This window comes from Octopus bimaculoides, chromosome 15 (assembly GCF_046866305.1).
Source record: "Octopus bimaculoides isolate indiv1 chromosome 15, ASM4686630v1, whole genome shotgun sequence".
Classification (NCBI taxonomy): Eukaryota; Metazoa; Mollusca; class Cephalopoda; order Octopoda; family Octopodidae; genus Octopus; species Octopus bimaculoides.
In genome coordinates this window covers 9,121,906-9,129,837 of record NC_142942.1, presented here as the reverse complement: position 1 = coordinate 9,129,837, position 7,932 = coordinate 9,121,906, and positions in this window count along the sequence as shown.

The following is a 7,932-nucleotide window of genomic DNA, read 5'->3' as shown; positions in this document are numbered from 1 at the left end:
GTAAAGACGGACGAAATACCGCGAAGCAATTAATAAGGAATATTTTGACTGTCACATTTAAACGAACCTCAGTAGCAAAAATACTAATTGTGCATTTTCCACATTACAAGTAGACGCCATAATATATTGCACTATGGTACTAAGTTAGAGCGTAATAGAAATAGGGACTATATCCTTATGTGATAAACCTATTGCCGAAATGACAAATGAGTGTGAGACAAATGTGAGTACATCTTCAAAAGGGAATATAAGGGAAATTTCACTTACCAATATATCACCATTGAACTGTTCACTTCGGTCTATATCATACTTAATTTCAAAGATTCCATCCAGAATTCCAATTTCTGATGGTACGTATGTAATTTCAGCTGTCTTTAATGAGGGGGGCGAAATGGTTGCATCTGGATTGGTCAATGTTAATGAATTTCGCCAAAACATTATTTTTTCCAATTATTTGATGTAATTTTCTAAAAATATTTCCAACATACGGCTCGTTTTAATAAACAAGCGAGTATCTATGCAGTTAATTGGTCGATATTATAATAGTAGTGAAACCTCTCGTAATAACCCCCTGTCCTCTTAAGAGAGGATGGTTACCTCTCCTAATAACACCCTGCCATCTTAAGAGAAGACGGTCACTTCTCATAATAATACCCTGCCTTCTTAAGAGAGGATGGTCACATTGGATATGATATAGTCCCAGATAAACTCTGCCCATCTCATCCTTTTCCAGGCTGATTTGCAAGTAATCTGAATTCTAGTAATTTTTAATAAAATAAATTGACATACTATTAATCAGGAAATAATATCAATTAATTGACATTTCTGTTTGACATATGAACATCACTCTTTCATGTTCCACAGTTTTGTAACAAACGGGTGCTGGCGACTGTGTTGTATATGGTTTACAAGATATATCAGCATATTGCGAAAGAGCGACGGAGAGTTGTGAAGTGTGATGCCACGACTTCAGAAATATATCAATATTGTTTGTGGCCAAAGTGCCGACAACTACGATTAATGTGGTAACTTCTACATGAAAGAAACCTCTACGTGGTCAAAAGAGATGCTAGAAATAGCTATAAAATCCCACCAACTCACACCTAATGCTATAGTATTTGAATTATTGTCCCAGTTTCTCTGCAGATAAGGTCAAGGTTACATCTGCCTGTCAGGATATCTGGACAATAATATCTGAAATTCCTTTGGTAATATCTCCGCTCGATCAAGACTAACTTGTTAGGCAACAACAGAGTGATTCTTCCATTGCCTAATCACTGGTTCTATAAACATATTGTTTATATCTGCGGTTGGTTGGAATTAATGAATCTTGGAATTACTCAACCCATTTTTTGGTTGGTTCCACATCAATAATTCTCCATCTAATTTTTCTAAAGCTGTTCAGTATTGGCTGAACTATTACTTCTCCAGAGTTTTTACTTTAGATCTGTTAATTGTAAGATTTACAGAAAAATTAATTAAAACATCACTAATTAATATAACATGTCAAGAAATGACTTCTATATTATACTATAATATTGATCGGCAGCAGATTTTTTGGTGTCTCGGTCATATTCAAATTATCTGCTAACTTCACACCAGTGAGTAGACAAACCGATATTTTTCTCTGACTTGGACAGCTACGACGTGCAAGCACACGCACAAGCACCATCATGCATACACACACATTCACACACATTCACACATGCACGTAAGCACACACACACACATACATATACACATACACACACATACACACACACACACGCAGAAAAAAAGTCTTTCAGGTTTGCGGTCATGAATTCAGAAATGCCTCTTTTGACCTGTAGACTTTTTTAGGTGTGTTCCTAATATGCTTGATGCTTCTTACTTATGTCACTCTGAATATCTATAGCGTAATCTAAGCAAACGTTTGTAGCCCCGACACTGGATTCTCGAGCATCACAACTTCGTTATAGTTTTATGACGCTATTCAGATAAAGGTTCAATTTCCCTTTAGGTCATGGAAATAGTTTATTACAGCTGATATTCCCTATCATATTATCATAGTTGATAATCCATACGAATTAGAATATCATAGTTGATATTTCCAATTTCCGGTAACTGGGTTGGACTAACAGAGACGACACGGATCTGTTTTTTCTAACGATGCTAAACAGGAGACAATGATAATCTTTGTCAGTAGTATTTTATGCCACCTTAGGACATTCTCACAATTATCAAGGGGTTACTACCGCTTATGTATCCCTGGGTCAGCAAGTAGCAAGTTTAGTGCTACTAATTACTAGGCTTTCAAAGAATAAGTCCTGGGGTCGATTTATTGACTAAAACCCTTTAAAGTAGTGCTCCAGCAATTAACAAGCTCACAAAAAAACTAGATAGGTGATATTAAGTCAGAGACCAAGTCGTAGTTTACGCGACGAAGATTTTAACTCCAAATGATAAATGTTTAAGTGAAATTAACATTTTTCTTTGAACCTAGAATATAAAGAGGCGAGAGAAATACAAAGGATTTTGTCTCACTCGTCAGCGATCCTACCTGATCGCCGCCTTTAAAATTGATGTCATGAACAAAAGGAAATATATTTATTATTTGTTAAACCTGAATTGTCGAGGTGCTTGGCTTTGTGGTTATGAATGTTGTACCCATGACGTAAGATTACGGCTTCAATTCTTGGATCAAGCTGGTCGTAGTGATTCCTGAGCCCAATTTGTTGGTCCAATCCACGCAGCTGGCGATAATCAGCAATCCTGCTGATTATCAAACTAGCTTCCCGAGGGCAAAGTTTAGACCACGCAGAATCTTGGAAAGCCAGCCTAATGAGCTAACGGCTCGGGTTGGGTGTTGGTCTTTTGTTTTAAACTTAAAGGTGGAGATCTTTTGATTTCGACCGATAAAACATAATTTCGTACAAAAGATACTTAGTTTTTGACAGCATGGTCAGCGATTTTACCTTTCTGTCTGGATGTTTCGTACACCTTTCTAGCTTGTTCCTTTTCTTTAACTCCATCCGGATATTCAGCACCATCGATCACCCTGTTTATAAAGAAAGCAGAAATATAATGTTATTATTCGATAATGTAATAGAAGATTATAGTTCGTTGTAACGTCAGTATAAAATACATACATTTTGAAACCGGATATAAACGCCGCTTCTGGTAAGTTGACATTAAAGGTGACTTCTTGAGAACAGTTGTTATTATTGGCAACGAAACTTGTAACTTGCGTGGTAGCGAAGAATATTCGGTCTCTGAGTTTACACCCTATAATAAATAGTAAATCATATCAATGCATTTGCAAGTCAGTTATAAAAGCAGTGCTCGATATCTTCCAGTCGTAATTATGCAAGTAGAGTTTGATATCTTTCTATGTGGCCATGTTTGACGTGTTCTAATGTATGTTGTACACAATAGATATTGATTTCTGATTTGTGTCTTAAGATCTTGAGTTATTGGTTTTTCAATTTGATTCGATATGAGACCGAAATTTGGTAGGAAACAAGATGCAAGATCTATAATAACAGGGAATGAATTGTAATTAGTTGAATCGTTTCGCAAAACCATTGCAGGAATTATTTTACACACAGTGCAGAGCAAAATCAAGGTATACCCAAGGCCAACTCGATCTCACAATATTCCTTTCATTTACAGTCAAAAGGCCTGAAATTTTGTGGGAGAGGGCCAACGATTCCATCTATACTTATTTTATCGACCCCGAAGCAGAGTCGACCTCGGGTGAATTTGAACCCACAAAGTAAAGTCGGACAAAATGTCGCTAAGCATTTTGTCCAGCATGCTAATGATTCTGCCAGCTCACCACCTTTTGCTATCATACTAATAAAGTAACGAAGAATACATTTCATTCTTCTGTTTTGGTCATGCCAACCGTCTTAATTCTTTTCAAAATTATTCTTTGTAATTTTTAGCTCAAGGACAGCAATTGTAATGGGAGGAGGCTAGTTGATCACATAAATGGCAACATTTGATATGTACTTATTTTATCGACCTTTGAAAGAGTAAAAGACAAAGTTATCCTCAGTAGTATTTGAATACAGGACGTAAACAGCCACAACAAATATCGTTTAGCATTTTGTCGAACTTCCCAACAACTCTCCCTGCTCACCGTGTTAACCCCTTTCCTAAATCACAAAATATTTAGAAGTAATTCTTTATACATTTGGGGATGTATGAGGATATATTTTGAGGAGAATCATGTTTCATTAGATAGTACACAATAAATTGGTTCAACCTCAGTATTTTACTTGTATGGCTAGTTCCATATTATAGATGCAGAGTGTAGAGTTCAGTCAGAATTCCTGACTGAGAAATTTATTTTATTTATTTTGTCAATGCTTAAAAGCTCCAACATCCACTACGCTCCCAGTCGTCTTAAATAAACGGGATTGGGTTCTTGTTTATGACGCATCATCTCTTTGTACCATATAGTGTAGGAACTGCGCTCATTGGAAAGGGCATTTGTAATTTTTATATTATGTTCACTTCTAGGATCATGATCAGCAAACACTTCTAAATTTCGACAAGATATTCTTTTTGAAGTATGTATAGAGACAAAATAATCTTACTCCTCGAATTTGGGTATTCGTTGGAGGTTCTCAAGTGTTTTAATAGATACAGTTTTCAAAGTGAATACCCTGAACATTTATTAGATACGTTAATATAAGGTTTGGATTTTTAATGGATCTAAATATATTCAATGTGTTTACTTGAAAGACTGTTCTATTAAAACACATGAGAACTTCCAATGAATACATAAATTCGAGGAAAGATTTTTTTCTTCGTGTCCACATTTCAAAATATACATCCTGTAGGAATTTAAAAGTACACCATCGGAAACTTAGTAAACTATTAACATCTGATCTACGCCTGTTTCACATCGAATTATTGTAACTTTGTCTTTTTCCTTCTTGTTTTCTTCTTTAGAAGCGTCTCCTGTGTAAATGTTTCAGGATGAATTTAAATTCAGAACGTTTTCCCATTATGCACCATTTTGGGTATTTACACACCCAAACCCCGAATATTTCAATAACTACTGCTCCGATTTACGCGAAACTTGTTTCATTACGTTCGTATTAACATTTCAGGGTAACATAATTCATAGTATTTTCCCATTATCTTCCAGTTTGGCTAGGTAAAATTGCAAGCAAGCAAGAATCAAACTGACTTTTAATGTATTATATATATATATATATAGGTATATGTATACGTATGATTATATATATATATATATATATATATATATATATATATATATATATATATATATATATATATATATATATATATATATATATATATATATATATGTATATACATGTATATATATACATATATATATGTATATATTATACATATATATATACACACACAAACACACACGCACACTCACACACACATACATAAAAAGTGATTGTATTATACTCTTGCATGTAGTGTTAGATGAACATCATAGGCATAAGTTTCAAACAGAGAGCAGGAACACGGTCTGTCTCGTCACGACATCTGTTCCTCTATACTGAATTTAGTTTCTGTTCAGAAACGTAAATATTCTATATTACAAATGAATGGAGTTAGTATCATTCATAAAATATTGACAAGTGTTGTCAGAAACCTTTCATCCGGTTTCTTTATTTTGATCGTTGTGTTGTTCAGAGTAGAGACAGCTGCTTTCGATTTAAGATCGTCGACGATTAAAGAAAAAATACCCAGAAATTTGAAATATGTGAAATTTGTGAAAAACTTCATCCATCCCTCCCTCCCTCCATCCATCCATCCATCCATCCATCCATCCATCCATACATACATACACACATATACACACATACATACACACAACACACGCACATATATATAGACAAACATAATTATGTATATAGATATGTGTATGTATATATGCATGCATCTCTCTCTCTCGAGCTTTGTGGACAGCTCATGTATGGCCCCTCAAAGATCAAGTGGAAGATATTAGAATGGCTGGGCCCCTTACATTAACAGGAGCTGGCGCTTCGAGTTCTGCAAAGCTGAACGAGCCAGAATGCTTAATAACTCAGACCTACATAATTATGTATATAGATATGTGTATGTATATAAGCATGTATCTCTCTCTCTCTCTCTCTCTCTCTCTCTCTCTCTCTCTCTCTCTGTATATATATATATATATATATATATATATATATATATATATATATATATATATATATATATATATATATATATATATATATATGTATATATATATACATATACATATACATATATATATTGTTAAAACACGAAAATCTAAAAATCTCGTCATAGACTGACAAATGGTTTCGCGTCCACGAAAGCCGCAGCTTTGTGGACAGCTCATGTATGGCGCCTCAAAGATCAAGTGGAAGATATTAGAATGGCTGGGCCACTTACATTAACAGGAGCTGGCGCTTCGAGTTCTGCATAGCTGAACAAGCCAGAATGCTTAAAAAGTCAGACCTGGCTCGCTGAATACTCGCCAAGAAATATTCTCACAAACGTATCCATTTCAAGCGCTACCTGCTGCAAGATTTAGATTCCCTGTTCGCAGATTAAGCTCGTAAGAGTCCTTACGATCTGTTAGCAGGCCAGGAAATAGATTCCTATTCTCCAAATTTGCTGGTGTAGGAGAAATAACCCATTGTCACCAACGCCGGAAATTTTATCCTCCACTAGGCTCCGGCAGGAGGTGGTGGCCGACCGTTCTGTGCTTTCACCAAAACTTTCTCCCACTCTTTCTTTCTGTTTCTGTTGTACCTCTATTTCAAAGGGCCAGCCTTGCCACACTCTGTGTTACGCTGAATCTCCTCGAGAACTACGTTAAGTGTATACGTGTCTGTGGAGTTCTCAGCCACTTCCATATTAATTCCACGAGCAGGCTGTTCCGTTGATCGGATCAGCTGGAACTCTCGTCGTCGTATCCGACGGAGTGACACGTTACATATCGTGGCACACACACACACACACACACACACACACACACACACACACACACACACACACACACACACACACACACACACACATATATATATACTCTTTATTCTTGAGTAAAACACTTCATTTCCCGTTGCTTCAGGTTACTCGGTAACGGTCCGGGCTCTCTTTCAGGAGTCATATTGTGATCTCTCTCACCTGAACACCATGGAAATCAGATGATCGCACTCATATTTCCTGCGGCCCAATATAGAACTTTACGTGCACAGACAGTTGGCGTATTGCATATTTGTGTGTGTGTGAGTGTATTTGTGTGTATGTGTCTCTGTGTGTGAAAGAGAGGGCGCGCTGTGTGTTTCCATGTCTGTGTTTGTATACAATGACCAATCGAGAAACGGTGATGGTGTGTTTATGTCCCTGTAAGTTAGCGGTTCGGTGAAAAGGAAAGAAAAAGAAAAGGACTGAAGACGATTCCTTCAACTAAAAGTTCTTCAAGGTGCTACCCTAGCATGGTCGCAGTCTAATCACTGAAACAATATATGTATGTATGTATATATGTATGTATGTATGTATGTATGTATGTATGAATGTAGGCATATCAGTGCGTGTGTTTCTTCCTTTGTGTGCAGCAGTTCTATTTCAAAGCTACGAATATAACTTAGCTTTATTTAGTAGTTCTCTGAACTTTTTTGATTTCCTAGCATGCTTGACAATTGTGCTGTCAGTCGGCAGCGTTTGGATTTGTTTAGCCTAATTTTATTATATTAAAAAAAACAAAAAGAAACAGCTAGGCAGTAAGGCCAATATACTCCAAAAGGGGTATAACTCTATAATGAATATGTTAAATAGTTATTCCCCATAATTACCACCCATGTAATGGGGTGGAAGTGATGGATTTGAATGTTTAAAAACGACATTTCTTTTAATTGTCTTAAATTTACCCCTATAACCCATATCTATGTTAGAGGA